The sequence below is a fragment of the Corapipo altera genome, unplaced genomic scaffold (genome assembly GCF_003945725.1).
Source record: "Corapipo altera isolate COAL_440 unplaced genomic scaffold, ASM394572v1 45, whole genome shotgun sequence".
Taxonomy (NCBI): Eukaryota; Metazoa; Chordata; class Aves; order Passeriformes; family Pipridae; genus Corapipo; species Corapipo altera.
In genome coordinates this window covers 10,335,920-10,346,421 of record NW_020884877.1, presented here as the reverse complement: position 1 = coordinate 10,346,421, position 10,502 = coordinate 10,335,920, and the positions used below count along the sequence as shown (strand labels likewise).

The 10,502-nt window shown below is 36.9% G+C and overlaps 1 long non-coding RNA gene across 2 annotated transcripts in view; it reads left to right on the top strand.

Moving 5' to 3' along the window:
* The first annotated feature begins 1,332 nt into the window (after positions 1-1,332).
* LOC113944415 overlaps positions 1,333-10,502 on the top strand; it is a 28,692-nt gene continuing 19,522 nt past the window's right edge. For both annotated transcript variants that reach the window (XR_003526667.1, XR_003526665.1), the window contains exon 1: positions 1,333-1,433. This is a non-coding gene — a long non-coding RNA (uncharacterized LOC113944415). The remainder of the gene's footprint in view (positions 1,434-10,502) is intronic.

The window sequence follows — 10,502 nt, the reverse complement described above, 5'->3', positions numbered from 1 at the left end:
CTGATGAGCTCCAGCATTTAATTTCTAAGTCCTTCCCACACCAGAACTATATGAAAACATAACTTAATTCTTTTTAATTCAGAACAATAAAGTTACTCCAATTTCACTGGAGAAGAGGTGCGTGGATCCTCAAACATTAGGGAGAAACTAACACCTTTTTGGTGATCTCAGTTTATCTATGAGGTTTCAAAATCCGGAAAGTGTGTGTGTGTGGCAACTAATTATAAAAATTTTACAAGTTCAGTGATTTTTTTTCCCAACCTTTGATTTTCTTTCAGGAAAAATCATGGCTCCATTTTGTCAAAGATGTGAATTATTTTTCATTTTGTGAATTTTTTCAAGTAAAGCAAATTGGACAGTTTGTATTCAGCAGCAGAACTCATTTTGAACAATACTTAGCTAATGGAGCAAAAGATGTATAAGGTAAAAACATGTGCTGAACATATGCACCCCCGTGATGCATGCCAAACTTAATTAAAAATCAGGCCCTAATTTGCTGTGGGATCTAGACTGTGTACTGGTTTGTCCAGATGTTTATAAATGAGAAAAATACATTCTCTATTGCAATTCTGCATTTTGCAGACTCTGGGAAACTATTGTCCGAGTGTTATGCACTCTCAGTTCCTTGAATACCAACATTCAACATTGTTGAAGGTATAGTTTATAAATCCTAAGCACAACTGAGGCTCTCTGAGGATTGCTCATTTTACATTAAAGAGAGACAGAGTAAAACCGTGAATAGAAGTCTTAATAAAACCCTCTGAGAATACATGTCCCGGGGCTATTCAACAGGAGATTGTCAGCCTTTCCCCTGAAGTACAAGGCAAGAAATAATTTCAGGTTGTCCAATATTATTATGCAATTATTTCAGTATACAAGTTTACCAGCAGTCCTCTATTTCAGCACTGTAACAGAAACAATAAATAGAGGACTTTGCAATGAGGTATGTTGATGGATATACACATTAAATGAAATTTTGATTTTGAAATTTAATTAATAGCCTTCAGGCCATAGAAGAATGTATACCAGTTAAAAAGAAATATTACCCCCCAAAACAAACCCCCACCAAGACCCCAAACATTTTTAAATACCTGTTTGCACCATTTGCAGTGATCAAGAAGAGAAATTAACTGCAAAAATTACTTTGGGAATTATTTTGTAACAATTCAATCAAGTCATATTTTGTTTTAAGAGAACTTCTCAAAGAATAGGGGGGGGAAAGTGTTTTACATCACTGAAATTGGCTTCCTTCACATAACTATTTACTTTAAATGTAAGATTTTGATAAAATATTAACAAATATGTAGTTTATAACTAGTAGTGTTCACTAAGTATAGTGAAAGAAGGAAAATTTCTGGCCACTCTGCAAAACACTGACAAAATTTGATACAGTGTTTTGCATTTTTTGGGAATCTCCAATGTCAAACAGAAAAGTAAGTATTCCTATATCATCTTCAACTGGCATGCAAACAAGGTTTTGTACTTGCTAATGCAATGAACTTGATATTTAACAAATCAAATTATTTTATTTATTATGCATGACATTTTAATACTCTCTTCATTACAAAAATAGTTACTATTTAAGAATGTTTAAAGTAGTCAATCTCTCCCCTCCTCTTGTTTAATATTTACCTCCTTATATTGTGAATAATATAATAGTACTGATGTTAAAAAAAACCTTGGAAGCCTAACTGATGGCTCACAATTAGAGTCATGTATCCCATTGGCAGCAAGGAATTCCTGATTTAAGACTGGGGTTTTAGAATGACAAGAAACAGCTGATGGTGAGACCTCTGTTCCCTACACAGTTCAGCTGGTTCCACTCTTTCCTTGGACTTTCCACAGCTCCAGAGCCAGCCCTCTGCTCTGCCTTTTGCTCAGGCTGTGAGCTCTGTAAAAGTGTCTCTGTTGTCACACTCTTTGTCTAACACCCTGTCTAACAATACTCTGTCTTGGCTAACTTCTGGACAATGAAATAAAGCAGGTAATTGGTCCTACATTTTTGGAGAAAGACTTCTGGATGGAAAGGAGTTTTTTGTGTCCCCTTTCGACTGTGAGAAGAATCACAGAAAGATTCTGCATCAAGTCACAGATTTTTTATCATTGCTGAAATATCATGAAAACCTGCCAGATTTTAACTTGCTAAGAATATTTTAACCAAGAAGCAGCATTGACTCATGCAACACTGACAATAACAAAATGTGATGAAAGTTCTCAGGGTATTAATAGATTTGATCATTTCTCAATATGTCTGAATACATTTTTCTACATATATTTTTATAGAATCGCACATGTAAAAGGACTAATTCACTAATCATTTTTCTTCACACAGTTACTATTAAAAAACACACTTATAATATTTTTCCAGTTATTTTAACCATTATTTAACTCTCTACAATTGTGGAATTCTATGGTCTGTTGTACTATTTCCTAGTAGCCCACAAATACTACCACTACAAGCATTTCTTATCTTGTCTGCAGGACAAGCTGATTCACTACATGTGTAGTAGAGTTAGGTGAGACTGAGCTCGAAACAGCAATGATAGAAAGTAGTGAAACTCCTGTATTAAAGCTTTTCCTTACAATTGTCTGTGCAGTAATGAGCAAATGTGGAAAATAAAATAATTTTTTTTAAAAAAGAGGAACAATTTTTCCAAGGCCGCCTGATCTTCTCACCTAACATTCAATAACTTGCACCAAAGGGATATCACTGCTTATAGTTCATCTTCTGTTAATCAACCACTTTTCCTTCAAGTATAAGTGAGTCAAGAAAAGGCAAGCCTTGCTTTGCACATTTGTAACAGTTGAAGGAATCCCTTTTGAAGTGCAATGCTCACACTGAAACACCTGTATTGGCATCAACGGGACTATCCACTGTCAGAGGATAGCACCCTGGAATTTATCCTTGGCTTTAGTGGGATCCTGCTTTCTCTGTTTCAGTGTTTCCATGTGATGCTAAGAGGTGATTGTTAGAGAATTAAGAACAGTTTCTTGAGACTTTACAAAATATTAAATGGAAATGGAAAAAATAAACAGCATGCTCAAAAAAAAAAGATTATGAAAAAAGGTTTGAAACAGTTCTTGTCTGGTTCATTATTAATATTTCTTCTATATTTATATTCTTATGCTATACAACTTATTAGGCATTATTCATTGCTCAAAGGTTTAGGTGTAAGCATCATAAACTTAATCAGAAGCAGTATTTCTTCTTCCATTGCAACTATCCTGACAATGACTTTGAAGAGTGGTTAAGAGAAGCATGGACAAGGAGTAGGTCCTGCCCTGTAAAGCTGGAAAGCAGTTTCCATATATGAGATGTTCAGGCATTTTGGGAAGGCCACAGAGTCAGCCAGTGCTGATGACTGTGTATTAACATTAAACTTCTGATTCCAATGTAGTTAGTGATTATTTGAAGAGCCTCAATGGCAAGTCAGATGTGAAGCCTATAGATCTAATTCCCTGTAAAATCTGCGTCTCTTTCTCTCTTAGACAAATACACCTTTCTTCACATAAAGGAGTATTGGATTCTTTCACATAATAAATATCAAGACTTTACAACTGATTAGCTTACCATCATTGCTGTTACTATCCTGCAGGTTAAGAGCAGAAAAGTAACTCCTTGCCAGCAAACACTCAAGTAAAGCATTAAATAATCACTGCTTCCCACTTTGGTGCACTAAAAAACTGGAGAATTGACTTGGGCATACCATATCTAAATCAAGTTATAGTATTTGAATCAGTTGATCAGTCAAAGAAGATACGCTAAAGCCAAGGAATATCTTACGGTGTAAATAGTGCATGAATGTATTTGTACATGGGTAACAATCTGAAGATCTTAAATAATGAAATATCAACAGAAAATGTTAAATTTTGAGACAGAAACACAGTAGTTAACTTGCTTCCACCTAAAGTTGTTGCTATTAGTGGCAAACCATGTGTATTTTTTAAACAATTATTTTTTCCTCCCTTCTGATTCACCAAGAGGGAAGATAATAATTGATTATTAAAGCAGTTATTCCCTGGTATTGATTGAAATTTAATATTGGTAGTCAACAGAATAATTTGTGTGGGAGAATAAGGCTTATCTCTTATGAAGGTTCAGTATTCTGTCAAGTGGTGTAATTGCTGTCAAATCATGATATCATGTGTCTCACCAAATTGACCAGTAAAAAGTAAATCTGGAGTCATCAGAATTGTAACTTGTGAAAAATAGATCTCAGTGGGACATTGACCTTTCAGTACTGTAACAGTCTTGACTCATTCAGCTAATTGCCCACACACTAGTTTTTACTCTCGTATGTTCATCACTGTAAATACACAGCAAAGATATATAATCTACAGGAACAAGTGAAAGGCAATATACCTAGGCAGAAATAATTGAGAAGCTTCAAATTGTGGTTAAAATATTCATATGGTTACTGGAAAAGCTGCCAGCACATATTTTCCCGTGAGTGTAAGACCCCAGGAAGTGAGGGACTTTTATAGCGTTTGAGGGGGCAGCACAGAGGGGCCTGAGGATGGGAATTCACAGCCAAGAGGGAGTATTTTGGACAAAGTGACAATCATGCCTTCTACTATTACCACAGTGAGAAAACAGCTTGGGGAAAATCTTTAGCTGAAGCAGCAGAAGGACAGATAATTCCCCTGGGGAAAACAAGAATGAATAGAGCAGAATATAATCCCAGAAATACTGGAGAGGCAAAATTTGGCTGGCTTTCATTTAACCCTTTGATAATCCTTCATTTAAGACTGGGATTTTAGATCATGATGCTTCAGGATCTGAACTGTATCTCCCAAATTAAATTCTTCTTTCCTTGCAAGATCTAAATAGGTTAAATTTCTCATTTTCTGTATCACTTAGAAGTGTTAGAATCTTCAATGCTATTTTCACAGCTGTGTCATTAGAAAATCAAACACAAAACTTATGTACATACAAAATCTTAAACTTTTATGCAGGTCCTTACCTAGAACTTGTTGTAAAGAAATGTTAATGAAGCTATGAGCTATACTTATCATTGTAAGTCAACTTCCTCATGTCTTTTAGGGCTGCAAAGAACCACCTGTCTGACTGTGGCAGTAAGCCAGAAACCAACTGTATGATTTACACCCACTGGCTTCCTAGAAGCTGTGGGAGTGTAACCTTAACCACCATCTTCTTGCACAAAAGATCCTGGGAACCACTGGTTTGTTTTTTTTTTTTCCTTCCCCTAGAAAAGCACAGTGAGTGAAATATTAAATATACTTCCCGCCTCCACATTCTCAGAGCCTGACAGGGATAGTATCTCTTTAGGAAAGCAACTACTATTTTTCATGCAGTTGGAGATATACTAACAGAGCCAAGAATTTCTGTGGAATGGTAAGAGTCTGATTGTTTAGCATCAGCTCTGTAAAGGTAGTTAGACACCTAAATCTCAGTAGTATTAGAGCAATTAGGCATCTGAAGATTCAAAATTTGGCTGTTATATTGCAGGCAGTCATAATGCAGAACCCATTTCAGAGCTGAAATAGTGAACTGTTACCCGTGACTTTTTAGGCATCCATGTCTACCAGAGGATTTGCTTGTGACACGTTGCTTGCATTACGCAATAATTCATTGTATACACAAATTTAATACCCAAATGGAAGAGTTTATGAAGCATTATAGTATTTAGCAAGTTGAAAAAAACTGTAAACAGTTTCTTTAGGAGGAGAAATAGAGCAACAATAAAATACAAAAAAAAAAAGTTAATAGAGTAAACCATTTTCACTACTAGAATATCACTCAGTTCTTAATCGATGCTTCTCAAAATCCCAAATTTTTATAAAATGACAGGTTAGAGGAACGCACAGACCAGCTTGGATGTTAGTTGTAGACTTTCCTTTCAGGTTTTGGGCTTTGGCTGAGTCCACACAGCATCCCTCACAGCTAATGCCAAAGAGTTGTCCCGTTATTCCCTGCCCAGCTTCTAGGGGGAAATCTTCTCCCACAGATAGAGAAGGGATCAATATTTTGTCTCCTGGTTTGTAACAGAAAAGCTCACTTACAAGTCTCTAAAATAATTTCCTCTAGAAAGAATCCAGCTGGCAGATTAACCTACTTATGTGGTGTTCTGTGTAGCTCTCTGAAGACCTACAACCAATTCTTTTGCATACTACTCTGTGCAGTTCAGTCTTTCAAAGAGATGCGCAGGTTGGATACAGTGAAATGTATATACCGTCAGAGCACAGCTTTGCCATGCTCTTCCCAGCTGTCTGCAGCCCTAATGTCTGCTTCTGCTCTTCTGTGGTTAGAATAAGACTTAGTAAATACAAATAATTGTCTTAAAATAGAAAGAATGAAGGAGCTGCCTCGAACAATGTGATTCTGTTCTTTGTCTATGTCTAGTGAAAGGAACTACTGTGACATCCTGGAAATGTGCTAAATTTTGCTTCCCATATCCAATTCTGCAAAATTACATGCTTGTACTATTCATTGATGCAAGTAAGTGAGGACAATTTCTCACTTGAAAAGTTGTTCTCATTTGTGGCCTGAAAACTATAGAAAAAATAAAGTGTACAGAAGCCATTCTCATCAGATAATAAGTTACACAGACTCTATTCATTGCAAACAGATTAAGAAACCAGGATGGTTTAAAACATCCCCAGTTGTTCTCCACATTTTTCAACAGTTTCAACTATGACATTTTATCTGCTTTTATCTCCTCTGATTTTCCTCTCAGAATATTTCCTTAGCTCATTTTACTCCCCGTACCATGTGTTTTCAGTAATCGGTCAGAGTCAGATTGTGTTTCATTCAGCGCCTGCGCCCTCACCCAACAGCGCTGCTAAGCACAAGCTCCCATCTTAATATATCAACTGGTTCCAGCTGGCTTGAGCTGGGGACCCTTGGAGGAACACGCTGCCTACAGGAGCTGATGGGCTGAGTGTGCTGCAGCCCTGCATGATACACTGCAGCTGTTGGTTTGCAGAGCACGGCTCGGGGAGTCACACTGCTCCAAACCTCAGGAAGGAAAAATACCCCCAGCACTTTCTGCAGGCACGGCAGCACTGCTGCCCTGCTCTTACCTGGCAACTGATAACAGATAAACTCTTGCTAGTATCAGATAAGCTATATGTTATTACAGGGAGACAGAGAGTATTGCTTTCTGTTGTTACTAAAATGAGTCTGACTAACTAATTAGATAAACTAGGGTGTGATATTGCAATTCAGTAAGGCTTTAAAAGGCTAGATATATGCTTAACCTCTTCTACCTTCTATTCTCTCCCGTCCCTCATTCCCATGCACATCAGTGTTTAAAAATATATCTTATGACCATACTTGATAATCTAAATTTTCCTGTTCTCATTACTATCTGTAGCAATAGAAAGTTGTTTTGTCCAGCCCAAGGTGGTTTTTATATATTTTGTTTCCTGAGCGTACATTGGATTTCTTCCCATAGTTTTTTTTTTTTTTCCTACCAGGTATAAGGGTCTCACAGAGAAGGTCAGATGAGAAGAAGCTTATGGTTATTTCTTTGCTCACAGTGGGATTTGGTGGGGTGGATGAGGGGGGAATGATAGCTGTTAGGTATCTTATCACAACTGGGCTTCATCAGTAAGAAACAAAATCATTACACCAAAAGTAACATGAGGGTGGAAGATGGTGATGTCTGTCACATCCCACAACCCCTATTTCTTCTTTAATGTGTTTTTGGCTAGCTGTCGTGGTTGCACCTCACAAGGCAATTCTGGTGTGCATTATCTCACTCTCTCATTCATTTCTACCCATAAACTGCACCTTCAGGAGGCAGAGAGGCTGTTTGTTTCCCTGCTTTCACATCATTGACAAAGGTTTTTGTCATGTAGCTGTTCCCTATGTTTTCTCCACAGCGCAGTTTTCTCTAGATTCTGATCATTGTCCAGGATGTTCAACTCAGCTGTGTGAACTCAGAAGTGCATCTTGGGCTTTTGGTTTTGGTCACTGGTGGTTTCCTGCCTATGTTTTAGTGAGTGTCATTTTTTTCCTTAAAAAAGACCGGATTTATACACTGCAGTGCAAATAACCAGCTTACAAAATGGTACTACCAGGTTACAATACTGCTTTATTGCTGAGAAAATTTAAGTAAGTTCACGGTGATAATATCCATGGGCAAGTGAAAGACAAGTATGTACCACAAGACTTCAGAGATTGTATAAAAATTCTTATTCTTTCTTCTAGTTATTAAAATCATGGGGGCGGAGCAGGGGGAGAGGAAAAATGAGAAAGAGAGAGTAATATGCTAAAAAGGGCTGTTCCTTATATTGGTCAGACCTAGTGCTTCCTTTCTTATTTATATTTTGTGTTCATAGTATTAGGTCTTCATTAAGTTACATGCATTTGTTATGAAGGTCAGGTCATATCATTGTAAACAGCTGTGCTTGAACAACTGCTGGTGTTTATAACTAATGGGCATGTTATTGTAGTCAGACATGTGCTTAAAATGTAACTGCAGTATTTGTTCCTTAAAAGCTAAGGGTCTAATTCTCTACCTTTAGTTCTAAGTAAATCTTTGCTATTTCAAAGATCAAGCACTTAATACTCACAAACTGCCTTTCAAAATATTAGTGTCAGGAGTCACATAAATGGTTTTCTGCAATTCACAGACTCTAATACAAATCTAAATTTTCCTAAAGCTCCTTTATTTGATGCTCACAATCGATCAAGCAGCTTTTTTGCTTATCTGCTTTCATTAAAATTATCTGCAGTACGTTCTGTCTTTCTAACTCACTCTGGCTGCAGCAGGGAGAGAACCACCTGTAACAAGATATCTAATCACCAACGAACTCCTGCAACACTTTTAACATGCAGGGTCCTTTTAATGTTTTATGTCTTGCAAGTTTCACAAAGGCTATATTGTTTAAGAAACATTTTCTGTAGTCTGTAAATCACAGGTAGAGGTCTCAGCTTCTGTCACAAAGCTGCATTTAATGATATACAGAGCTAGTGTATGCTCAATAAGCAAGTTAAGTGTAGCTGAAAATCGGGTAGATCACTTTATAAAGCACTGTGGAGGATATATCCATCTGAAGATAATAAATAATGAGAATATACCACTAAAACATACAGCATTTAAAAAAACATGCTGATTTGAAGACAGAAGTTGTTTGATCTGTTTAAGGAACCCCAGAATGGTCCTTGACTTCTGCTCTGGGCTGCTACAGTGTTGTACAGTGCACAGTTAAGCTTTGTAAAATGCTTTCGTCTCACAATCAATACAATAGAAAGTACAAGCTGAAGGTACAATGAAATAAATTCAGATTTCACTTCTAATACTCCAATACTCCATTTTGCGCTGAAATAATCCGTGAGTCCCACATCAAAACATTAGGCCTTCTCCAAGTTAAAGAAAAGCTAGGAAAATTATTCACAAATGTTTGCATGAATTCTAAATTGCTTTCCTATTCAAAAGTGTTCACACCCCTTTTGGTGATTAATCCATGAACATTTGTGCTAATGGACATCTGCCCACACAAATGTTTGGCTTTTCACTAAGTGACAACTTATTTTATTTGCAAATAAGGTATTGGTGCCCCAGTAGGGCACTCACCATCATCCACTTAAAGACTAGGAACAGTGCCATGTGATTTAGGTTACTAATCTTATATAATGAGTTGTGAATAGGCAAAGATATAGTGGAATTAACAGTTGAGGAATACCACACGAGTAGAAATGTACTCTAGATGAGTATCTGACACTCCGAACTGAAAAGAAACACAAAAAACTAACAACCAGAAACCCCAAACCAAGCAACCAAAAAAAACCACCCCAATATCTAGGCTGCTGTGAAAATAAGAAAAGGGCTGCATCAAATAAAATATTTCTGTAAGTAGTATTACCTGTTATAGCTGTACTACTACAGCCTGGGTTTGGGTAGGTCTGAAACCTGATGACTTAAGGTTTTAGAAGAGAATATAAAAAAAAAAAAAAAAAGACTTCTATAGCTTATATAGAAAGCAAGGAACTGAAGAATTTCTTTAACTGGGTACATACCTGGCATTAACTTGCAGGCACTCAGGCACTACTGAAACTCTCAACCAAACTTCCCAAGCTGTTGATACTTACTAGTGAGTTCAGCAAGGCAGCCAAAAGCCAAGATATATTCTGCAGTTTTCAGCCTTAGAAATGAACTGGAAGTGTTAGGAAAGCAGGCTTCTGCTGAGTTTATTTTCTCTGTTTGTGAGCTTGGCAATATCTTAGCTGTTTTCTTAGCTATTGATTTTTCAGGTGGTAGTCTGATATTTAACCAATACCTTCAGGAAAGTGCTCTTTTCATCCAACTTACAACGAGGACAAAGAACAACTGTATTAAGATTTTTCTTCTTTTCCCTGACCAGAAACATACAACAAACTCGAATCTTGCAACTTCTTGCTTCAAAGAAGACAAAGAAATTGAGTCAGAGATTTCTTATTAAAGCAGTAGAAATGGCTATTTAATTTTCCACCCTTCTCTCAGCAGGATCTCTTTTGAGATGCAACATTTAAGACCTCTCCAGCAGGTCTTGGT